This window comes from Osmerus eperlanus, chromosome 1, assembly GCF_963692335.1.
Source record: "Osmerus eperlanus chromosome 1, fOsmEpe2.1, whole genome shotgun sequence".
NCBI lineage: Eukaryota > Metazoa > Chordata > Actinopteri > Osmeriformes > Osmeridae > Osmerus > Osmerus eperlanus.
Genome location: NC_085018.1, coordinates 115,147 through 138,514, shown reverse-complemented (window position 1 = coordinate 138,514; position 23,368 = coordinate 115,147). Strand labels below are relative to the sequence as shown.

The window sequence follows — 23,368 nt, the reverse complement described above, 5'->3', positions numbered from 1 at the left end:
CAGGTATGTTGGAAGAGGGAAACATTTAAAACATGCAGGGGCAGGGCAGGTGGGACCAGGATGGCGAACGACTGGTCTAAAGATCTTAGAAGAAACAAAGGTCCTCGGCCCATGACATGCATTGTAATGTTTTCCGAACAGGATTCTAATCACTGTTAGAAACAACGGAATGGCTTAAAGGCGAATCCGCACAAGTGGCACAAGGGTAGCTGACTTCCCATTTCAAAGAACGACATGTCAACTCCAATGAATCATGGGACTTCTTGGGACATTGGGACGACATGGGACACAAACTACTTTGGAGGGGATTGCAATTGGATGAAAACTGAGGAGAGAAGCAGAAGTTTCCGCCCGGTCTCGAACCGGGGACCTTTCGCGTGTAAAGCGAACGTGATAATCACTACACTATGGAAACTGCCAACTCCCGAAAGACAGAAACCCAGTGCACTCACAAACACACAGTAACAAGGAAACAGAACAAGGACACACCTTTACAATGTCAAATGGGCATTTTGGCTCATGAACTAGTTGATATGGTTCATCGACAAGTCAGCAAGCACTGAGATGGTCTAAGGCAGTGGTTCTCAACCCTTGTCCTCAGGCCAGCATGCTTTAGATGTTTCCCTCTTCTAACACACCTGGTTTAAACTAATGAGTCGTTATCAAACTCAGCAAAGACAGATAACGACCCCTTCATTTGAATCAGGTATGTTGGAAGAGGGAAACATTTAAAACATGCAGGGGCAGGGCAGGTGGGACCAGGATGGCGAACGACTGGTCTAAAGATCTTAGAAGAAACAAAGGTCCTCGGCCCATGACATGCATTGTAATGTTTTCCGAACGGGATTCTAATCACTGTTAGAAACAACGGAATGGCTTAAAGGCGAATCCGCACAAGTGGCACAAGGGTAGCTGACTTCAAAGAACGACATGTCAACTCCAATGAATCATGGGACTTCTTGGGACATTGGGACAACATGGGGCACAAGGTACTTTGGAGAGGATCGCAATTGGATGAAAACTGAGGAAAGAAGCAGAAGTTTCCGCCCGGTTTCGAACCGGGGACCTTTGGCATGTAAAGCGAACGTGATAGCCACTAAACTACGGAAACTGCCAACTCCCGAAAGACAGAAACCCAGTGCACACACAAACACACAGTAACAAGGAAACAGAACAAGGACACACATTTATAACGTAACATGGGCATTTCGGCTCATGAACTAGTTGATACCCTGTTTCAGCAAGCTAGCAACAAAGGAGATTGTCTAAAGCAACCTTTCCCAATCCTGGACCTCAGGCCTCCCTGCCCTGCATGTTTTTGACCTGATTGGACCCTTGCCAAGCTCTACAGAAGCCAGCGAAACGACCAAACATGTGGCACCAGGGCAGCTAACTTACCGCTTCAAAGAACGACAAACCAACTCCAATGAACTCATGACTGTCGATAATGCATCAAGTATTTACGAGATGATCGCAAGCTGATAAAAGGAAACATGTTTCCGCCCGGTCTCGAACCGGGGACCTTTCGCGTGTTAGGCGAACGTGATAACCACTACACTACGGAAACTTCTTATAGGCCAGCAACAGAAACTCAGTCCGCACACACACACGCACACACAAAACGAGGACACACCTTTACAATGTCAAATGTGCATTTTGGCTATTGAACTAGTTGATATGGTTCATCAACAAGTCAGCAAGCACTGAGATGGTCTAAGGCAGTGGTTCTTAACCCTTGTCCTCAGGCCAGCATGCGTGAGATGTTTCCCTCTTCTAACACACCTGGTTTAAACTAATGAGTCGTTATCAAACTCAGCAAAGACAGATAACGACCCCTTCATTTGAATCAGGTATGTTGGAAGAGGGAAACATTTAAAACATGCAGGGCAGGGCAGGTGGGACCAGGATGGCGAACGACTGGTCTAAAGGTCTTAGAAGTAACAAGGGTCCTTGGCCCATGACATGCATTGTAATGTTTACGAACGGGATTCTAATCACTGTTAGAAACAACGGAATGGCTTAAAGGCGAATCCACACAAGTGGCACAAGGGTAGCTGACTTCCCATTTCAAAGAACGACATGTCAACTCCAATGAATCATGGGACTTCTTGGGACATTGGGACGACATGGGACACAAACTACTTTGGAGGGGATCGCAATTGGATGAAAACTGAGGAGAGAAGCAGAAGTTTCCGCCCGGTCTCGAACCGGGGACCTTTCGCGTGTAAAGCGAACGTGATAACCACTACACTACGGAAACTGCCAACTCACGAAAGACAGAAACCCAGTGCACTCACAAACACACAGTAACAAGGAAACAGAACAAGGACACACCTTTACAATGTCAAATGGGCATTTTGGCTCATGAACTAGTTGATATGGTTCATCGACAAGTCAGCAAGCACTGAGATGGTCTAAGGCAGTGGTTCTCAACCCTTGTCCTCAGGCCAGCATGCTTTAGATGTTTCCCTCTTCTAACACACCTGGTTTAAACTAATGAGTCGTTATCAAACTCAGCAAAGACAGATAACGACCCCTTCATTTGAATCAGGTATGTTGGAAGAGGGAAACATTTAAAACATGCAGGGGCAGGGCAGGTGGGACCAGGATGGCGAACGACTGGTCTAAAGATCTTAGAAGAAACAAACGTCCTCGGCCCATGACATGCATTGTAATGTTTTCCGAACGGGATTCTAATCACTGTTAGAAACAACGGAATGGCTTAAAGGCGAATCCGCACAAGTGGCACAAGGGTAGCTGACTTCAAAGAACGACATGTCAACTCCAATGAATCATGGGACTTCTTGGGACATTGGGACAACATGGGGCACAAGGTACTTTGGAGAGGATCGCAATTGGATGAAAACTGAGGAAAGAAGCAGAAGTTTCCGCCCAGTTTCGAACCGGGGACCTTTGGCATGTAAAGCAAACGTGATAGCCACTAAACTACGGAAACTGCCAACTCCCGAAAGACAGAAACCCAGTGCACACACAAACACACAGTAACAAGGAAACAGAACAAGGACACACATTTATAACGTAACATGGGCATTTCGGCTCATGAACTAGTTGATACCCTGTTTCAGCAAGCTAGCAACAAAGGAGATTGTCTAAAGCAACCTTTCCCAATCCTGGACCTCAGGCCTCCCTGCCCTGCATGTTTTTGACCTGATTGGACCCTTGCCAAGCTCTACAGAAGCCAGCGAAACGACCAAACATGTGGCACCAGGGCAGCTAACTTACCGCTTCAAAGAACGACAAACCAACTCCAATGAACTCATGACTGTCGATAATGCATCAAGTATTTACGAGATGATCGCAAGCTGATAAAAGGAAACATGTTTCCGCCCGGTCTCGAACCGGGGACCTTTCGCGTGTTAGGCGAACGTGATAACCACTACACTACGGAAACTTCTTATAGGCCAGCAACAGAAACTCAGTCCACACACACACACGCACACACAAAACGAGGACACACCTTTACAATGTCAAATGTGCATTTTGGCTATTGAACTAGTTGATATGGTTCATCAACAAGTCAGCAAGCACTGAGATGGTCTAAGGCAGTGGTTCTTAACCCTTGTCCTCAGGCCAGCATGCGTGAGATGTTTCCCTCTTCTAACACACCTGGTTTAAACTAATGAGTCGTTATCAAACTCAGCAAAGACAGATAACGACCCCTTCATTTGAATCAGGTATGTTGGAAGAGGGAAACATTTAAAACATGCAGGGCAGGGCAGGGCAGGTGGGACCAGGATGGCGAACGACTGGTCTAAAGGTCTTAGAAGTAACAAGGGTCCTTGGCCCATGACATGCATTGTAATGTTTACGAACGGGATTCTAATCACTGTTAGAAACAACGGAATGGCTTAAAGGCGAATCCACACAAGTGGCACAAGGGTAGCTGACTTCCCATTTCAAAGAACGACATGTCAACTCCAATGAATCATGGGACTTCTTGGGACATTGGGACGACATGGGACACAAACTACTTTGGAGGGGATCGCAATTGGATGAAAACTGAGGAGAGAAGCAGAAGTTTCCGCCCGGTCTCGAACCGGGGACCTTTCGCGTGTAAAGCGAACGTGATAACCACTACACTATGGAAACTGCCAACTCACGAAAGACAGAAACCCAGTGCACTCACAAACACACAGTAACAAGGAAACAGAACAAGGACACACCTTTACAATGTCAAATGGGCATTTTGGCTCATGAACTAGTTGATATGGTTCATCGACAAGTCAGCAAGCACTGAGATGGTCTAAGGCAGTGGTTCTCAACCCTTGTCCTCAGGCCAGCATGCTTTAGATGTTTCCCTCTTCTAACACACCTGGTTTAAACTAATGAGTCGTTATCAAACTCAGCAAAGACAGATAACGACCCCTTCATTTGAATCAGGTATGTTGGAAGAGGGAAACATTTAAAACATGCAGGGGCAGGGCAGGTGGGACCAGGATGGCGAACGACTGGTCTAAAGATCTTAGAAGAAACAAAGGTCCTCGGCCCATGACATGCATTGTAATGTTTTCCGAACGGGATTCTAATCACTGTTAGAAACAACGGAATGGCTTAAAGGCGAATCCGCACAAGTGGCACAAGGGTAGCTGACTTCAAAGAACGACATGTCAACTCCAATGAATCATGGGACTTCTTGGGACATTGGGACAACATGGGGCACAAGGTACTTTGGAGAGGATCGCAATTGGATGAAAACTGAGGAAAGAAGCAGAAGTTTCCGCCCGGTTTCGAACCGGGGACCTTTGGCATGTAAAGCGAACGTGATAGCCACTAAACTACGGAAACTGCCAACTCCCGAAAGACAGAAACCCAGTGCACACACAAACACACAGTAACAAGGAAACAGAACAAGGACACACATTTATAACGTAACATGGGCATTTCGGCTCATGAACTAGTTGATACCCTGTTTCAGCAAGCTAGCAACAAAGGAGATTGTCTAAAGCAACCTTTCCCAATCCTGGACCTCAGGCCTCCCTGCCCTGCATGTTTTTGACCTGATTGGACCCTTGCCAAGCTCTACAGAAGCCAGCGAAACGACCAAACATGTGGCACCAGGGCAGCTAACTTACCGCTTCAAAGAACGACAAACCAACTCCAATGAACTCATGACTGTCGATAATGCATCAAGTATTTACGAGATGATCGCAAGCTGATAAAAGGAAACATGTTTCCGCCCGGTCTCGAACCGGGGACCTTTCGCGTGTTAGGCGAACGTGATAACCACTACACTACGGAAACTTCTTATAGGCCAGCAACAGAAACTCAGTCCGCACACACACACGCACACACAAAACGAGGACACACCTTTACAATGTCAAATGTGCATTTTGGCTATTGAACTAGTTGATATGGTTCATCAACAAGTCAGCAAGCACTGAGATGGTCTAAGGCAGTGGTTCTTAACCCTTGTCCTCAGGCCAGCATGCGTGAGATGTTTCCCTCTTCTAACACACCTGGTTTAAACTAATGAGTCGTTATCAAACTCAGCAAAGACAGATAACGACCCCTTCATTTGAATCAGGTATGTTGGAAGAGGGAAACATTTAAAACATGCAGGGCAGGGCAGGGCAGGTGGGACCAGGATGGCGAACGACTGGTCTAAAGATCTTAGAAGAAACAAAGGTCCTCGGCCCATGACATGCATTGTAATGTTTTCCGAACGGGATTCTAATCACTGTTAGAAACAACGGAATGGCTTAAAGGCGAATCCGCACAAGTGGCACAAGGGTAGCTGACTTCAAAGAACGACATGTCAACTCCAATGAATCATGGGACTTCTTGGGACATTGGGACAACATGGGGCACAAGGTACTTTGGAGAGGATCGCAATTGGATGAAAACTGAGGAAAGAAGCAGAAGTTTCCGCCCGGTTTCGAACCGGGGACCTTTGGCATGTAAAGCAAACGTGATAGCCACTAAACTACGGAAACTGCCAACTCCCGAAAGACAGAAACCCAGTGCACACACAAACACACAGTAACAAGGAAACAGAACAAGGACACACATTTATAACGTAACATGGGCATTTCGGCTCATGAACTAGTTGATACCCTGTTTCAGCAAGCTAGCAACAAAGGAGATTGTCTAAAGCAACCTTTCCCAATCCTGGACCTCAGGCCTCCCTGCCCTGCATGTTTTTGACCTGATTGGACCCTTGCCAAGCTCTACAGAAGCCAGCGAAACGACCAAACATGTGGCACCAGGGCAGCTAACTTACCGCTTCAAAGAACGACAAACCAACTCCAATGAACTCATGACTGTCGATAATGCATCAAGTATTTACGAGATGATCGCAAGCTGATAAAAGGAAACATGTTTCCGCCCGGTCTCGAACCGGGGACCTTTCGCGTGTTAGGCGAACGTGATAACCACTACACTACGGAAACTTCTTATAGGCCAGCAACAGAAACTCAGTCCACACACACACACGCACACACAAAACGAGGACACACCTTTACAATGTCAAATGTGCATTTTGGCTATTGAACTAGTTGATATGGTTCATCAACAAGTCAGCAAGCACTGAGATGGTCTAAGGCAGTGGTTCTTAACCCTTGTCCTCAGGCCAGCATGCGTGAGATGTTTCCCTCTTCTAACACACCTGGTTTAAACTAATGAGTCGTTATCAAACTCAGCAAAGACAGATAACGACCCCTTCATTTGAATCAGGTATGTTGGAAGAGGGAAACATTTAAAACATGCAGGGCAGGGCAGGGCAGGTGGGACCAGGATGGCGAACGACTGGTCTAAAGGTCTTAGAAGTAACAAGGGTCCTTGGCCCATGACATGCATTGTAATGTTTACGAACGGGATTCTAATCACTGTTAGAAACAACGGAATGGCTTAAAGGCGAATCCACACAAGTGGCACAAGGGTAGCTGACTTCCCATTTCAAAGAACGACATGTCAACTCCAATGAATCATGGGACTTCTTGGGACATTGGGACGACATGGGACACAAACTACTTTGGAGGGGATCGCAATTGGATGAAAACTGAGGAGAGAAGCAGAAGTTTCCGCCCGGTCTCGAACCGGGGACCTTTCGCGTGTAAAGCGAAGGTGATAACCACTACACTACGGAAACTGCCAACTCACGAAAGACAGAAACCCAGTGCACTCACAAACACACAGTAACAAGGAAACAGAACAAGGACACACCTTTACAATGTCAAATGGGCATTTTGGCTCATGAACTAGTTGATATGGTTCATCGACAAGTCAGCAAGCACTGAGATGGTCTAAGGCAGTGGTTCTCAACCCTTGTCCTCAGGCCAGCATGCTTTAGATGTTTCCCTCTTCTAACACACCTGGTTTAAACTAATGAGTCGTTATCAAACTCAGCAAAGACAGATAACGACCCCTTCATTTGAATCAGGTATGTTGGAAGAGGGAAACATTTAAAACATGCAGGGGCAGGGCAGGTGGGACCAGGATGGCGAACGACTGGTCTAAAGATCTTAGAAGAAACAAAGGTCCTCGGCCCATGACATGCATTGTAATGTTTTCCGAACGGGATTCTAATCACTGTTAGAAACAACGGAATGGCTTAAAGGCGAATCCGCACAAGTGGCACAAGGGTAGCTGACTTCAAAGAACGACATGTCAACTCCAATGAATCATGGGACTTCTTGGGACATTGGGACAACATGGGGCACAAGGTACTTTGGAGAGGATCGCAATTGGATGAAAACTGAGGAAAGAAGCAGAAGTTTCCGCCCGGTTTCGAACCGGGGACCTTTGGCATGTAAAGCGAACGTGATAGCCACTAAACTACGGAAACTGCCAACTCCCGAAAGACAGAAACCCAGTGCACACACAAACACACAGTAACAAGGAAACAGAACAAGGACACACATTTATAACGTAACATGGGCATTTCGGCTCATGAACTAGTTGATACCCTGTTTCAGCAAGCTAGCAACAAAGGAGATTGTCTAAAGCAACCTTTCCCAATCCTGGACCTCAGGCCTCCCTGCCCTGCATGTTTTTGACCTGATTGGACCCTTGCCAAGCTCTACAGAAGCCAGCGAAACGACCAAACATGTGGCACCAGGGCAGCTAACTTACCGCTTCAAAGAACGACAAACCAACTCCAATGAACTCATGACTGTCGATAATGCATCAAGTATTTACGAGATGATCGCAAGCTGATAAAAGGAAACATGTTTCCGCCCGGTCTCGAACCGGGGACCTTTCGCGTGTTAGGCGAACGTGATAACCACTACACTACGGAAACTTCTTATAGGCCAGCAACAGAAACTCAGTCCGCACACACACACGCACACACAAAACGAGGACACACCTTTACAATGTCAAATGTGCATTTTGGCTATTGAACTAGTTGATATGGTTCATCAACAAGTCAGCAAGCACTGAGATGGTCTAAGGCAGTGGTTCTTAACCCTTGTCCTCAGGCCAGCATGCGTGAGATGTTTCCCTCTTCTAACACACCTGGTTTAAACTAATGAGTCGTTATCAAACTCAGCAAAGACAGATAACGACCCCTTCATTTGAATCAGGTATGTTGGAAGAGGGAAACATTTAAAACATGCAGGGCAGGGCAGGGCAGGTGGGACCAGGATGGCGAACGACTGGTCTAAAGGTCTTAGAAGTAACAAGGGTCCTTGGCCCATGACATGCATTGTAATGTTTACGAACGGGATTCTAATCACTGTTAGAAACAACGGAATGGCTTAAAGGCGAATCCACACAAGTGGCACAAGGGTAGCTGACTTCCCATTTCAAAGAACGACATGTCAACTCCAATGAATCATGGGACTTCTTGGGACATTGGGACGACATGGGACACAAACTACTTTGGAGGGGATCGCAATTGGATGAAAACTGAGGAGAGAAGCAGAAGTTTCCGCCCGGTCTCGAACCGGGGACCTTTCGCGTGTAAAGCCAACGTGATAACCACTACACTACGGAAACTGCCAACTCACGAAAGACAGAAACCCAGTGCACTCACAAACACACAGTAACAAGGAAACAGAACAAGGACACACCTTTACAATGTCAAATGGGCATTTTGGCTCATGAACTAGTTGATATGGTTCATCGACAAGTCAGCAAGCACTGAGATGGTCTAAGGCAGTGGTTCTCAACCCTTGTCCTCAGGCCAGCATGCTTTAGATGTTTCCCTCTTCTAACACACCTGGTTTAAACTAATGAGTCGTTATCAAACTCAGCAAAGACAGATAACGACCCCTTCATTTGAATCAGGTATGTTGGAAGAGGGAAACATTTAAAACATGCAGGGGCAGGGCAGGTGGGACCAGGATGGCGAACGACTGGTCTAAAGATCTTAGAAGAAACAAAGGTCCTCGGCCCATGACATGCATTGTAATGTTTTCCGAACGGGATTCTAATCACTGTTAGAAACAACGGAATGGCTTAAAGGCGAATCCGCACAAGTGGCACAAGGGTAGCTGACTTCAAAGAACGACATGTCAACTCCAATGAATCATGGGACTTCTTGGGACATTGGGACAACATGGGGCACAAGGTACTTTGGAGAGGATCGCAATTGGATGAAAACTGAGGAAAGAAGCAGAAGTTTCCGCCCGGTTTCGAACCGGGGACCTTTGGCATGTAAAGCGAACGTGATAGCCACTAAACTACGGAAACTGCCAACTCCCGAAAGACAGAAACCCAGTGCACACACAAACACACAGTAACAAGGAAACAGAACAAGGACACACATTTATAACGTAACATGGGCATTTCGGCTCATGAACTAGTTGATACCCTGTTTCAGCAAGCTAGCAACAAAGGAGATTGTCTAAAGCAACCTTTCCCAATCCTGGACCTCAGGCCTCCCTGCCCTGCATGTTTTTGACCTGATTGGACCCTTGCCAAGCTCTACAGAAGCCAGCGAAACGACCAAACATGTGGCACCAGGGCAGCTAACTTACCGCTTCAAAGAACGACAAACCAACTCCAATGAACTCATGACTGTCGATAATGCATCAAGTATTTACGAGATGATCGCAAGCTGATAAAAGGAAACATGTTTCCGCCCGGTCTCGAACCGGGGACCTTTCGCGTGTTAGGCGAACGTGATAACCACTACACTACGGAAACTTCTTATAGGCCAGCAACAGAAACTCAGTCCGCACACACACACGCACACACAAAACGAGGACACACCTTTACAATGTCAAATGTGCATTTTGGCTATTGAACTAGTTGATATGGTTCATCAACAAGTCAGCAAGCACTGAGATGGTCTAAGGCAGTGGTTCTTAACCCTTGTCCTCAGGCCAGCATGCGTGAGATGTTTCCCTCTTCTAACACACCTGGTTTAAACTAATGAGTCGTTATCAAACTCAGCAAAGACAGATAACGACCCCTTCATTTGAATCAGGTATGTTGGAAGAGGGAAACATTTAAAACATGCAGGGCAGGGCAGGGCAGGTGGGACCAGGATGGCGAACGACTGGTCTAAAGGTCTTAGAAGTAACAAGGGTCCTTGGCCCATGACATGCATTGTAATGTTTACGAACGGGATTCTAATCACTGTTAGAAACAACGGAATGGCTTAAAGGCGAATCCGCACAAGTGGCACAAGGGTAGCTGACTTCAAAGAACGACATGTCAACTCCAATGAATCATGGGACTTCTTGGGACATTGGGACAACATGGGGCACAAGGTACTTTGGAGAGGATCGCAATTGGATGAAAACTGAGGAAAGAAGCAGAAGTTTCCGCCCGGTTTCGAACCGGGGACCTTTGGCATGTAAAGCGAACGTGATAGCCACTAAACTACGGAAACTGCCAACTCCCGAAAGACAGAAACCCAGTGCACACACAAACACACAGTAACAAGGAAACAGAACAAGGACACACATTTATAACGTAACATGGGCATTTCGGCTCATGAACTAGTTGATACCCTGTTTCAGCAAGCTAGCAACAAAGGAGATTGTCTAAAGCAACCTTTCCCAATCCTGGACCTCAGGCCTCCCTGCCCTGCATGTTTTTGACCTGATTGGACCCTTGCCAAGCTCTACAGAAGCCAGCGAAACGACCAAACATGTGGCACCAGGGCAGCTAACTTACCGCTTCAAAGAACGACAAACCAACTCCAATGAACTCATGACTGTCGATAATGCATCAAGTATTTACGAGATGATCGCAAGCTGATAAAAGGAAACATGTTTCCGCCCGGTCTCGAACCGGGGACCTTTCGCGTGTTAGGCGAACGTGATAACCACTACACTACGGAAACTTCTTATAGGCCAGCAACAGAAACTCAGTCCGCACACACACACGCACACACAAAACGAGGACACACCTTTACAATGTCAAATGTGCATTTTGGCTATTGAACTAGTTGATATGGTTCATCAACAAGTCAGCAAGCACTGAGATGGTCTAAGGCAGTGGTTCTTAACCCTTGTCCTCAGGCCAGCATGCGTGAGATGTTTCCCTCTTCTAACACACCTGGTTTAAACTAATGAGTCGTTATCAAACTCAGCAAAGACAGATAACGACCCCTTCATTTGAATCAGGTATGTTGGAAGAGGGAAACATTTAAAACATGCAGGGCAGGGCAGGGCAGGTGGGACCAGGATGGCGAACGACTGGTCTAAAGGTCTTAGAAGTAACAAGGGTCCTTGGCCCATGACATGCATTGTAATGTTTACGAACGGGATTCTAATCACTGTTAGAAACAACGGAATGGCTTAAAGGCGAATCCACACAAGTGGCACAAGGGTAGCTGACTTCCCATTTCAAAGAACGACATGTCAACTCCAATGAATCATGGGACTTCTTGGGACATTGGGACGACATGGGACACAAACTACTTTGGAGGGGATCGCAATTGGATGAAAACTGAGGAGAGAAGCAGAAGTTTCCGCCCGGTCTCGAACCGGGGACCTTTCGCGTGTAAAGCGAACGTGATAACCACTACACTACGGAAACTGCCAACTCACGAAAGACAGAAACCCAGTGCACTCACAAACACACAGTAACAAGGAAACAGAACAAGGACACACCTTTACAATGTCAAATGGGCATTTTGGCTCATGAACTAGTTGATATGGTTCATCGACAAGTCAGCAAGCACTGAGATGGTCTAAGGCAGTGGTTCTCAACCCTTGTCCTCAGGCCAGCATGCTTTAGATGTTTCCCTCTTCTAACACACCTGGTTTAAACTAATGAGTCGTTATCAAACTCAGCAAAGACAGATAACGACCCCTTCATTTGAATCAGGTATGTTGGAAGAGGGAAACATTTAAAACATGCAGGGCAGGGCAGGTGGGACCAGGATGGCGAACGACTGGTCTAAAGGTCTTAGAAGTAACAAGGGTCCTTGGCCCATGACATGCATTGTAATGTTTACGAACGGGATTCTAATCACTGTTAGAAACAACGGAATGGCTTAAAGGCGAATCCACACAAGTGGCACAAGGGTAGCTGACTTCCCATTTCAAAGAACGACATGTCAACTCCAATGAATCATGGGACTTCTTGGGACATTGGGACGACATGGGACACAAACTACTTTGGAGGGGATTGCAATTGGATGAAAACTGAGGAGAGAAGCAGAAGTTTCCGCCCGGTCTCGAACCGGGGACCTTTCGCGTGTAAAGCGAACGTGATAACCATTACACTACGGAAACTGCCAACTCACGAAAGACAGAAACCCAGTGCACTCACAAACACACAGTAACACGGAAACAGAACAAGGACACACCTTTACAATGTCAAATGGGCATTTTGGCTCATGAACTAGTTGATATGGTTCATCGACAAGTCAGCAAGCACTGAGATGGTCTAAGGCAGTGGTTCTCAACCCTTGTCCTCAGGCCAGCATGCTTTAGATGTTTCCCTCTTCTAACACACCTGGTTTAAACTAATGAGTCGTTATCAAACTCAGCAAAGACAGATAACGACCCCTTCATTTGAATCAGGTATGTTGGAAGAGGGAAACATTTAAAACATGCAGGGGCAGGGCAGGTGGGACCAGGATGGCGAACGACTGGTCTAAAGATCTTAGAAGAAACAAAGGTCCTCGGCCCATGACATGCATTGTAATGTTTTCCGAACGGAATTCTAATCACTGTTAGAAACAACGGAATGGCTTAAAGGCGAATCCGCACAAGTGGCACAAGGGTAGCTGACTTCAAAGAACGACATGTCAACTCCAATGAATCATGGGACTTCTTGGGACATTGGGACAACATGGGGCACAAGGTACTTTGGAGAGGATCGCAATTGGATGAAAACTGAGGAAAGAAGCAGAAGTTTCCGCCCGGTTTCGAACCGGGGACCTTTGGCATGTAAAGCGAACGTGATAGCCACTAAACTACGGAAACTGCCAACTCCCGAAAGACAGAAACCCAGTGCACACACAAACACACAGTAACAAGGAAACAGAACAAGGACACACATTTATAACGTAACATGGGCATTTCGGCTCATGAACTAGTTGATACCCTGTTTCAGCAAGCTAGCAACAAAGGAGATTGTCTAAAGCAACCTTTCCCAATCCTGGACCTCAGGCCTCCCTGCCCTGCATGTTTTTGACCTGATTGGACCCTTGCCAAGCTCTACAGAAGCCAGCGAAACGACCAAACATGTGGCACCAGGGCAGCTAACTTACCGCTTCAAAGAACGACAAACCAACTCCAATGAACTCATGACTGTCGATAATGCATCAAGTATTTACGAGATGATCGCAAGCTGATAAAAGGAAACATGTTTCCGCCCGGTCTCAAACCCGGGACCTTTCGCGTGTTAGGCGAACGTGATAACCACTACACTACGGAAACTTCTTATAGGCCAGCAACAGAAACTCAGTCCGCACACACACACGCACACACAAAACGAGGACACACCTTTACAATGTCAAATGTGCATTTTGGCTATTAAACTAGTTGATATGGTTCATCAACAAGTCAGCAAGCACTGAGATGGTCTAAGGCAGTGGTTCTTAACCCTTGTCCTCAGGCCAGCATGCGTGAGATGTTTCCCTCTTCTAACACACCTGGTTTAAACTAATGAGTCGTTATCAAACTCAGCAAAGACAGATAACGACCCCTTCATTTGAATCAGGTATGTTGGAAGAGGGAAACATTTAAAACATGCAGGGCAGGGCAGGGCAGGTGGGACCAGGATGGCGAACGACTGGTCTAAAGATCTTAGAAGAAACAAAGGTCCTCGGCCCATGACATGCATTGTAATGTTTACGAACGGGATTCTAATCACTGTTAGAAACAACGGAATGGCTTAAAGGCGAATCCACACAAGTGGCACAAGGGTAGCTGACTTCCCATTTCAAAGAACGACATGTCAACTCCAATGAATCATGGGACTTCTTGGGACATTGGGACGACATGGGACACAAACTACTTTGGAGGGGATCGCAATTGGATGAAAACTGAGGAGAGAAGCAGAAGTTTCCGCCCGGTCTCGAACCGGGGACCTTTCGCGTGTAAAGCGAAGGTGATAACCACTACACTACGGAAACTGCCAACTCACGAAAGACAGAAACCCAGTGCACTCACAAACACACAGTAACAAGGAAACAGAACAAGGACACACCTTTACAATGTCAAATGGGCATTTTGGCTCATGAACTAGTTGATATGGTTCATCGACAAGTCAGCAAGCACTGAGATGGTCTAAGGCAGTGGTTCTCAACCCTTGTCCTCAGGCCAGCATGCTTTAGATGTTTCCCTCTTCTAACACACCTGGTTTAAACTAATGAGTCGTTATCAAACTCAGCAAAGACAGATAACGACCCCTTCATTTGAATCAGGTATGTTGGAAGAGGGAAACATTTAAAACATGCAGGGGCAGGGCAGGTGGGACCAGGATGGCGAACGACTGGTCTAAAGATCTTAGAAGAAACAAAGGTCCTCGGCCCATGACATGCATTGTAATGTTTTCCGAACGGGATTCTAATCACTGTTAGAAACAACGGAATGGCTTAAAGGCGAATCCGCACAAGTGGCACAAGGGTAGCTGACTTCAAAGAACGACATGTCAACTCCAATGAATCATGGGACTTCTTGGGACATTGGGACAACATGGGGCACAAGGTACTTTGGAGAGGATCGCAATTGGATGAAAACTGAGGAAAGAAGCAGAAGTTTCCGCCCGGTTTCGAACCGGGGACCTTTGGCATGTAAAGCGAACGTGATAGCCACTAAACTACGGAAACTGCCAACTCCCGAAAGACAGAAACCCAGTGCACACACAAACACACAGTAACAAGGAAACAGAACAAGGACACACATTTATAACGTAACATGGGCATTTCGGCTCATGAACTAGTTGATACCCTGTTTCAGCAAGCTAGCAACAAAGGAGATTGTCTAAAGCAACCTTTCCCAATCCTGGACCTCAGGCCTCCCTGCCCTGCATGTTTTTGACCTGATTGGACCCTTGCCAAGCTCTACAGAAGCCAGCGAAACGACCAAACATGTGGCACCAGGGCAGCTAACTTACCGCTTCAAAGAACGACAAACCAACTCCAATGAACTCATGACTGTCGATAATGCATCAAGTATTTACGAGATGATCGCAAGCTGATAAAAGGAAACATGTTTCCGCCCGGTCTCGAACCGGGGACCTTTCGCGTGTTAGGCGAACGTGATAACCACTACACTACGGAAACTTCTTATAGGCCAGCAACAGAAACTCAGTCCGCACACACACACGCACACACAAAACGAGGACACACCTTTACAATGTCAAATGTGCATTTTGGCTATTGAACTAGTTGATATGGTTCATCAACAAGTCAGCAAGCACTGAGATGGTCTAAGGCAGTGGTTCTTAACCCTTGTCCTCAGGCCAGCATGCGTGAGATGTTTCCCTCTTCTAACACACCTGGTTTAAACTAATGAGTCGTTATCAAACTCAGCAAAGACAGATAACGACCCCTTCATTTGAATCAGGTATGTTGGAAGAGGGAAACATTTAAAACATGCAGGGCAGGGCAGGGCAGGTGGGACCAGGATGGCGAACGACTGGTCTAAAGGTCTTAGAAGTAACAAGGGTCCTTGGCCCATGACATGCATTGTAATGTTTACGAACGGGATTCTAATCACTGTTAGAAACAACGGAATGGCTTAAAGGCGAATCCACACAAGTGGCACAAGGGTAGCTGACTTCCCATTTCAAAGAACGACATGTCAACTCCAATGAATCATGGGACTTCTTGGGACATTGGGACGACATGGGACACAAACTACTTTGGAGGGGATCGCAATTGGATGAAAACTGAGGAGAGAAGCAGAAGTTTCCGCCCGGTCTCGAACCGGGGACCTTTCGCGTGTAAAGCGAACGTGATAACCACTACACTACGGAAACTGCCAACTCACGAAAGACAGAAACCCAGTGCACTCACAAACACACAGTAACAAGGAAACAGAACAAGGACACACCTTTACAATGTCAAATGGGCATTTTGGCTCATGAACTAGTTGATATGGTTCATCGACAAGTCAGCAAGCACTGAGATGGTCTAAGGCAGTGGTTCTCAACCCTTGTCCTCAGGCCAGCATGCTTTAGATGTTTCCCTCTTCTAACACACCTGGTTTAAACTAATGAGTCGTTATCAAACTCAGCAAAGACAGATAACGACCCCTTCATTTGAATCAGGTATGTTGGAAGAGGGAAACATTTAAAACATGCAGGGGCAGGGCAGGTGGGACCAGGATGGCGAACGACTGGTCTAAAGATCTTAGAAGAAACAAAGGTCCTCGGCCCATGACATGCATTGTAATGTTTTCCGAACGGGATTCTAATCACTGTTAGAAACAACGGAATGGCTTAAAGGCGAATCCGCACAAGTGGCACAAGGGTAGCTGACTTCAAAGAACGACATGTCAACTCCAATGAATCATGGGACTTCTTGGGACATTGGGACAACATGGGGCACAAGGTACTTTGGAGAGGATCGCAATTGGATGAAAACTGAGGAAAGAAGCAGAAGTTTCCGCCCGGTTTCGAACCGGGGACCTTTGGCATGTAAAGCGAACGTGATAGCCACTAAACTACGGAAACTGCCAACTCCCGAAAGACAGAAACCCAGTGCACACACAAACACACAGTAACAAGGAAACAGAACAAGGACACACATTTATAACGTAACATGGGCATTTCGGCTCATGAACTAGTTGATACCCTGTTTCAGCAAGCTAGCAACAAAGGAGATTGTCTAAAGCAACCTTTCCCAATCCTGGACCTCAGGCCTCCCTGCCCTGCATGTTTTTGACCTGATTGGACCCTTGCCAAGCTCTACAGAAGCCAGCGAAACGACCAAACATGTGGCACCAGGGCAGCTAACTTACCGCTTCAAAGAACGACAAACCAACTCCAATGAACTCATGACTGTCGATAATGCATCAAGTATTTACGAGATGATCGCAAGCTGATAAAAGGAAACATGTTTCCGCCCGGTCTCGAACCGGGGACCTTTCGCGTGTTAGGCGAACGTGATAACCACTACACTACGGAAACTTCTTATAGGCCAGCAACAGAAACTCAGTCCGCACACACACACGCACACACAAAACGAGGACACACCTTTACAATGTCAAATGTGCATTTTGGCTATTGAACTAGTTGATATGGTTCATCAACAAGTCAGCAAGCACTGAGATGGTCTAAGGCAGTGGTTCTTAACCCTTGTCCTCAGGCCAGCATGCGTGAGATGTTTCCCTCTTCTAACACACCTGGTTTAAACTAATGAGTCGTTATCAAACTCAGCAAAGACAGATAACGACCCCTTCATTTGAATCAGGTATGTTGGAAGAGGGAAACATTTAAAACATGCAGGGCAGGGCAGGGCAGGTGGGACCAGGATGGCGAACGACTGGTCTAAAGGTCTTAGAAGTAACAAGGGTCCTTGGCCCATGACATGCATTGTAATGTTTACGAACGGGATTCTAATCACTGTTAGAAACAACGGAATGGCTTAAAGGCGAATCCACACAAGTGGCACAAGGGTAGCTGACTTCCCATTTCAAAGAACGACATGTCAACTCCAATGAATCATGGGACTTCTTGGGACATTGGGACGACATGGGACACAAACTACTTTGGAGGGGATCGCAATTGGATGAAAACTGAGGAGAGAAGCAGAAGTTTCCGCCCGGTCTCGAACCGGGGACCTTTCGCGTGTAAAGCGAACGTGATAACCACTACACTACGGAAACTGCCAACTCACGAAAGACAGAAACCCAGTGCACTCACAAACACACAGTAACAAGGAAACAGAACAAGGACACACCTTTACAATGTCAAATGGGCATTTTGGCTCATGAACTAGTTGATATGGTTCATCGACAAGTCAGCAAGCACTGAGATGGTCTAAGGCAGTGGTTCTCAACCCTTGTCCTCAGGCCAGCATGCTTTAGATGTTTCCCTCTTCTAACACACCTGGTTTAAACTAATGAGTCGTTATCAAACTCAGCAAAGACAGATAACGACCCCTTCATTTGAATCAGGTATGTTGGAAGAGGGAAACATTTAAAACATGCAGGGGCAGGGCAGGTGGGACCAGGATGGCGAACGACTGGTCTAAAGATCTTAGAAGAAACAAAGGTCCTCGGCCCATGACATGCATTGTAATGTTTTCCGAACGGGATTCTAATCACTGTTAGAAACAACGGAATGGCTTAAAGGCGAATCCGCACAAGTGGCACAAGGGTAGCTGACTTCAAAGAACGACATGTCAACTCCAATGAATCATGGGACTTCTTGGGACATTGGGACAACATGGGGCACAAGGTACTTTGGAGAGGATCGCAATTGGATGAAAACTGAGGAAAGAAGCAGAAGTTTCCGCCCGGTTTCGAACCGGGGACCTTTGGCATGTAAAGCGAACGTGATAGCCACTAAACTACGGAAACTGCCAACTCCCGAAAGACAGAAACCCAGTGCACACACAAACACACAGTAACAAGGAAACAGAACAAGGACACACATTTATAACGTAACATGGGCATTTCGGCTCATGAACTAGTTGATACCCTGTTTCAGCAAGCTAGCAACAAAGGAGATTGTCTAAAGCAACCTTTCCCAATCCTGGACCTCAGGCCTCCCTGCCCTGCATGTTTTTGACCTGATTGGACCCTTGCCAAGCTCTACAGAAGCCAGCGAAACGACCAAACATGTGGCACCAGGGCAGCTAACTTACCGCTTCAAAGAACGACAAACCAACTCCAATGAACTCATGACTGTCGATAATGCATCAAGTATTTACGAGATGATCGCAAGCTGATAAAAGGAAACATGTTTCCGCCCGGTCTCGAACCGGGGACCTTTCGCGTGTTAGGCGAACGTGATAACCACTACACTACGGAAACTTCTTATAGGCCAGCAACAGAAACTCAGTCCGCACACACACACGCACACACAAAACGAGGACACACCTTTACAATGTCAAATGTGCATTTTGGCTATTGAACTAGTTGATATGGTTCATCAACAAGTCAGCAAGCACTGAGATGGTCTAAGGCAGTGGTTCTTAACCCTTGTCCTCAGGCCAGCATGCGTGAGATGTTTCCCTCTTCTAACACACCTGGTTTAAACTAATGAGTCGTTATCAAACTCAGCAAAGACAGATAACGACCCCTTCATTTGAATCAGGTATGTTGGAAGAGGGAAACATTTAAAACATGCAGGGCAGGGCAGGGCAGGTGGGACCAGGATGGCGAACGACTGGTCTAAAGGTCTTAGAAGTAACAAGGGTCCTTGGCCCATGACATGCATTGTAATGTTTACGAACGGGATTCTAATCACTGTTAGAAACAACGGAATGGCTTAAAGGCGAATCCACACAAGTGGCACAAGGGTAGCTGACTTCCCATTTCAAAGAACGACATGTCAACTCCAATGAATCATGGGACTTCTTGGGACATTGGGACGACATGGGACACAAACTACTTTGGAGGGGATCGCAATTGGATGAAAACTGAGGAGAGAAGCAGAAGTTTCCGCCCGGTCTCGAACCGGGGACCTTTCGCGTGTAAAGCGAACGTGATAACCACTACACTACGGAAACTGCCAACTCACGAAAGACAGAAACCCAGTGCACTCACAAACACACAGTAACAAGGAAACAGAACAAGGACACACCTTTACAATGTCAAATGGGCATTTTGGCTCATGAACTAGTTGATATGGTTCATCGACAAGTCAGCAAGCACTGAGATGGTCTAAGGCAGTGGTTCTCAACCCTTGTCCTCAGGCCAGCATGCTTTAGATGTTTCCCTCTTCTAACACACCTGGTTTAAACTAATGAGTCGTTATCAAACTCAGCAAAGACAGATAACGACCCCTTCATTTGAATCAGGTATGTTGGAAGAGGGAAACATTTAAAACATGCAGGGGCAGGGCAGGTGGGACCAGGATGGCGAACGACTGGTCTAAAGATCTTAGAAGAAACAAAGGTCCTCGGCCCATGACATGCATTGTAATGTTTTCCGAACGGGATTCTAATCACTGTTAGAAACAACGGAATGGCTTAAAGGCGAATCCGCACAAGTGGCACAAGGGTAGCTGACTTCAAAGAACGACATGTCAACTCCAATGAATCATGGGACTTCTTGGGACATTGGGACAACATGGGGCACAAGGTACTTTGGAGAGGATCGCAATTGGATGAAAACTGAGGAAAGAAGCAGAAGTTTCCGCCCGGTTTCGAACCGGGGACCTTTGGCATGTAAAGCGAACGTGATAGCCACTAAACTACGGAAACTGCCAACTCCCGAAAGACAGAAACCCAGTGCACACACAAACACACAGTAACAAGGAAACAGAACAAGGACACACATTTATAACGTAACATGGGCATTTCGGCTCATGAACTAGTTGATACCCTGTTTCAGCAAGCTAGCAACAAAGGAGATTGTCTAAAGCAACCTTTCCCAATCCTGGACCTCAGGCCTCCCTGCCCTGCATGTTTTTGACCTGATTGGACCCTTGCCAAGCTCTACAGAAGCCAGCGAAACGACCAAACATGTGGCACCAGGGCAGCTAACTTACCGCTTCAAAGAACGACAAACCAACTCCAATGAACTCATGACTGTCGATAATGCATCAAGTATTTACGAGATGATCGCAAGCTGATAAAAGGAAACATGTTTCCGCCCGGTCTCGAACCGGGGACCTTTCGCGTGTTAGGCGAACGTGATAACCACTACACTACGGAAACTTCTTATAGGCCAGCAACAGAAACTCAGTCCGCACACACACACGCACACACAAAACGAGGACACACCTTTACAATGTCAAATGTGCATTTTGGCTATTGAACTAGTTGATATGGTTCATCAACAAGTCAGCAAGCACTGAGATGGTCTAAGGCAGTGGTTCTTAACCCTTGTCCTCAGGCCAGCATGCGTGAGATGTTTCCCTCTTCTAACACACCTGGTTTAAACTAATGAGTCGTTATCAAACTCAGCAAAGACAGATAACGACCCCTTCATTTGAATCAGGTATGTTGGAAGAGGGAAACATTTAAAACATGCAGGGCAGGGCAGGGCAGGTGGGACCAGGATGGCGAACGACTGGTCTAAAGGTCTTAGAAGTAACAAGGGTCCTTGGCCCATGACATGCATTGTAATGTTTACGAACGGGATTCTAATCACTGTTAGAAACAACGGAATGGCTTAAAGGCGAATCCACACAAGTGGCACAAGGGTAGCTGACTTCCCATTTCAAAGAACGACATGTCAACTCCAATGAATCATGGGACTTCTTGGGACATTGGGACGACATGGGACACAAACTACTTTGGAGGGGATCGCAATTGGATGAAAACTGAGGAGAGAAGCAGAAGTTTCCGCCCGGTCTCGAACCGGGGACCTTTCGCGTGTAAAGCGAACGTGATAACCACTACACTACGGAAACTGCCAACTCACGAAAGACAGAAACCCAGTGCACTCACAAACACACAGTAACAAGGAAACAGAACAAGGACACACCTTTACAATGTCAAATGGGCATTTTGGCTCATGAACTAGTTGATATGGTTCATCGACAAGTCAGCAAGCACTGAGATGGTCTAAGGCAGTGGTTCTCAACCCTTGTCCTCAGGCCAGCATGCTTTAGATGTTTCCCTCTTCTAACACACCTGGTTTAAACTAATGAGTCGTTATCAAACTCAGCAAAGACAGATAACGACCCCTTCATTTGAATCAGGTATGTTGGAAGAGGGAAACATTTAAAACATGCAGGGCAGGGCAGGTGGGACCAGGATGGCGAACGATTGGTCTAAAGGTCTTAGAAGTAACAAGGGTTAGGGAAGGGTTAGGGTTAGGTTTGGGTTAGGGTAGGGTTAAAAGAAAAACTGGACGGTCTTAAGGAGCACGGGCCTATCATTCCTGTGTTATAAAAAATAAAAAAATATATAAAAAATAAAAATTGTATATACCAAAAGAAAGGAAGGAAAGCAGAAATACAAAAACAAGTGTTGTGAAATAATGTGCGTGTTTTCTTTTACAGGTGCTGTGTGGTGGTGACTGAGTAGATTGTGCTGAGGACGGAGGACCAAGGTAGGTGTTGTTGAATTTGTTCTTTAGTGTGTAGATCTATGTGCCAGTATGTAAGTGTGTGCGTGTGTATGGATACATAGCCAGGTAAGTTATGTGTGTGTGTATTATACTGTTTTAGGTGGTGTATGTATGAGTGTGTACATGTATATGTTCCAAAGTGTTGTGAAGTAATGTGTTTGTTCTTTTGCAGGTGCTGTGTGGCGATGGATGAGTGGATAGTGCTGATCAAGGTGAGTGTTATTGAAGGTGTAAGTTATTCGGTGAGTGAAGCAGGTCTTGTATGAGATGGAGAGTGTTATGTTTTTTCATTCAATCCCAGGGGTGTAATTGTGTTTAACTGTGTGATCCATTTTCTTTCGGCGTGTTTCCGCTGTCCACTGGACCACCCGGACCCCGACTCCACACCAGATATGATGAGGTGAGTGACGGGGTGCTCCTGGAAGTGTGTGACAAGTGTGGTTTGTAGGTGTGCCCGTGAGATGTTGTATAGGTGTTGTTTGAGCCTAGTGTCTATTGATGAACCGGTTTCTCCTATGTAGTGTTTGTGACAGAGGGTGCAGGTGATGATGTATACTGCATTGGAGGTTTGTAGGGTGAGGTTGTCCGGGACTGGAGCTGATGTGTGACTGTGAGGGTTTGTAATAAATTTTCTGTATTTGTAATGAAGTGTATGAGGTTTGGCCACTGGAGAGGGCATGGTGCTGAATTTGGTGTGTATGAGTATGTCCTTTAAGCTTTTATTTTTCCTGTATGCTGAAATGATCTTGTAGGGTTTGAGTGCGGGGTATGTGCGTTGGGCCGTGGTGAAGTTGTGTTTG

General features: G+C 46.4%; 24 non-coding genes across 24 annotated transcripts; all 24 read right to left on the bottom strand.

The window, feature by feature from the left end:
- Positions 1-342: 342 nt before the first annotated feature.
- trnav-uac (transfer RNA valine (anticodon UAC)) lies at positions 343-415 on the bottom strand. Its single transcript has one exon. It is a non-coding gene; the product is annotated as a tRNA-Val (tRNA).
- Positions 416-1,494: 1,079 nt separating this feature from the next.
- trnav-aac (transfer RNA valine (anticodon AAC)) lies at positions 1,495-1,567 on the bottom strand. Its single transcript has one exon. It is a non-coding gene; the product is annotated as a tRNA-Val (tRNA).
- A 620-nt stretch (positions 1,568-2,187) lies between these two features.
- On the bottom strand, positions 2,188-2,260 carry trnav-uac (transfer RNA valine (anticodon UAC)). The gene has a single exon. It is a non-coding gene; the product is annotated as a tRNA-Val (tRNA).
- Positions 2,261-3,339: 1,079 nt separating this feature from the next.
- Positions 3,340-3,412, bottom strand: trnav-aac (transfer RNA valine (anticodon AAC)). The gene has a single exon. It is a non-coding gene; the product is annotated as a tRNA-Val (tRNA).
- Positions 3,413-4,037: 625 nt separating this feature from the next.
- trnav-uac (transfer RNA valine (anticodon UAC)) lies at positions 4,038-4,110 on the bottom strand. Its single transcript has one exon. It is a non-coding gene; the product is annotated as a tRNA-Val (tRNA).
- Positions 4,111-5,189: 1,079 nt separating this feature from the next.
- trnav-aac (transfer RNA valine (anticodon AAC)) lies at positions 5,190-5,262 on the bottom strand. The gene has a single exon. It is a non-coding gene; the product is annotated as a tRNA-Val (tRNA).
- A 1,075-nt stretch (positions 5,263-6,337) lies between these two features.
- On the bottom strand, positions 6,338-6,410 carry trnav-aac (transfer RNA valine (anticodon AAC)). The gene has a single exon. It is a non-coding gene; the product is annotated as a tRNA-Val (tRNA).
- Positions 6,411-7,035: 625 nt separating this feature from the next.
- On the bottom strand, positions 7,036-7,108 carry trnav-uac (transfer RNA valine (anticodon UAC)). Its single transcript has one exon. It is a non-coding gene; the product is annotated as a tRNA-Val (tRNA).
- A 1,079-nt stretch (positions 7,109-8,187) lies between these two features.
- trnav-aac (transfer RNA valine (anticodon AAC)) lies at positions 8,188-8,260 on the bottom strand. The gene has a single exon. It is a non-coding gene; the product is annotated as a tRNA-Val (tRNA).
- Positions 8,261-8,885: 625 nt separating this feature from the next.
- Positions 8,886-8,958, bottom strand: trnav-uac (transfer RNA valine (anticodon UAC)). The gene has a single exon. It is a non-coding gene; the product is annotated as a tRNA-Val (tRNA).
- A 1,079-nt stretch (positions 8,959-10,037) lies between these two features.
- trnav-aac (transfer RNA valine (anticodon AAC)) lies at positions 10,038-10,110 on the bottom strand. The gene has a single exon. It is a non-coding gene; the product is annotated as a tRNA-Val (tRNA).
- Positions 10,111-11,184: 1,074 nt separating this feature from the next.
- trnav-aac (transfer RNA valine (anticodon AAC)) lies at positions 11,185-11,257 on the bottom strand. Its single transcript has one exon. It is a non-coding gene; the product is annotated as a tRNA-Val (tRNA).
- A 625-nt stretch (positions 11,258-11,882) lies between these two features.
- On the bottom strand, positions 11,883-11,955 carry trnav-uac (transfer RNA valine (anticodon UAC)). The gene has a single exon. It is a non-coding gene; the product is annotated as a tRNA-Val (tRNA).
- A 628-nt stretch (positions 11,956-12,583) lies between these two features.
- trnav-uac (transfer RNA valine (anticodon UAC)) lies at positions 12,584-12,656 on the bottom strand. Its single transcript has one exon. It is a non-coding gene; the product is annotated as a tRNA-Val (tRNA).
- Positions 12,657-13,735: 1,079 nt separating this feature from the next.
- On the bottom strand, positions 13,736-13,808 carry trnav-aac (transfer RNA valine (anticodon AAC)). The gene has a single exon. It is a non-coding gene; the product is annotated as a tRNA-Val (tRNA).
- Positions 13,809-14,433: 625 nt separating this feature from the next.
- trnav-uac (transfer RNA valine (anticodon UAC)) lies at positions 14,434-14,506 on the bottom strand. The gene has a single exon. It is a non-coding gene; the product is annotated as a tRNA-Val (tRNA).
- A 1,079-nt stretch (positions 14,507-15,585) lies between these two features.
- Positions 15,586-15,658, bottom strand: trnav-aac (transfer RNA valine (anticodon AAC)). The gene has a single exon. It is a non-coding gene; the product is annotated as a tRNA-Val (tRNA).
- A 625-nt stretch (positions 15,659-16,283) lies between these two features.
- On the bottom strand, positions 16,284-16,356 carry trnav-uac (transfer RNA valine (anticodon UAC)). The gene has a single exon. It is a non-coding gene; the product is annotated as a tRNA-Val (tRNA).
- A 1,079-nt stretch (positions 16,357-17,435) lies between these two features.
- Positions 17,436-17,508, bottom strand: trnav-aac (transfer RNA valine (anticodon AAC)). The gene has a single exon. It is a non-coding gene; the product is annotated as a tRNA-Val (tRNA).
- A 625-nt stretch (positions 17,509-18,133) lies between these two features.
- trnav-uac (transfer RNA valine (anticodon UAC)) lies at positions 18,134-18,206 on the bottom strand. Its single transcript has one exon. It is a non-coding gene; the product is annotated as a tRNA-Val (tRNA).
- A 1,079-nt stretch (positions 18,207-19,285) lies between these two features.
- trnav-aac (transfer RNA valine (anticodon AAC)) lies at positions 19,286-19,358 on the bottom strand. The gene has a single exon. It is a non-coding gene; the product is annotated as a tRNA-Val (tRNA).
- A 625-nt stretch (positions 19,359-19,983) lies between these two features.
- trnav-uac (transfer RNA valine (anticodon UAC)) lies at positions 19,984-20,056 on the bottom strand. Its single transcript has one exon. It is a non-coding gene; the product is annotated as a tRNA-Val (tRNA).
- Positions 20,057-21,135: 1,079 nt separating this feature from the next.
- trnav-aac (transfer RNA valine (anticodon AAC)) lies at positions 21,136-21,208 on the bottom strand. Its single transcript has one exon. It is a non-coding gene; the product is annotated as a tRNA-Val (tRNA).
- A 625-nt stretch (positions 21,209-21,833) lies between these two features.
- On the bottom strand, positions 21,834-21,906 carry trnav-uac (transfer RNA valine (anticodon UAC)). The gene has a single exon. It is a non-coding gene; the product is annotated as a tRNA-Val (tRNA).
- Positions 21,907-23,368: the final 1,462 nt, after the last annotated feature.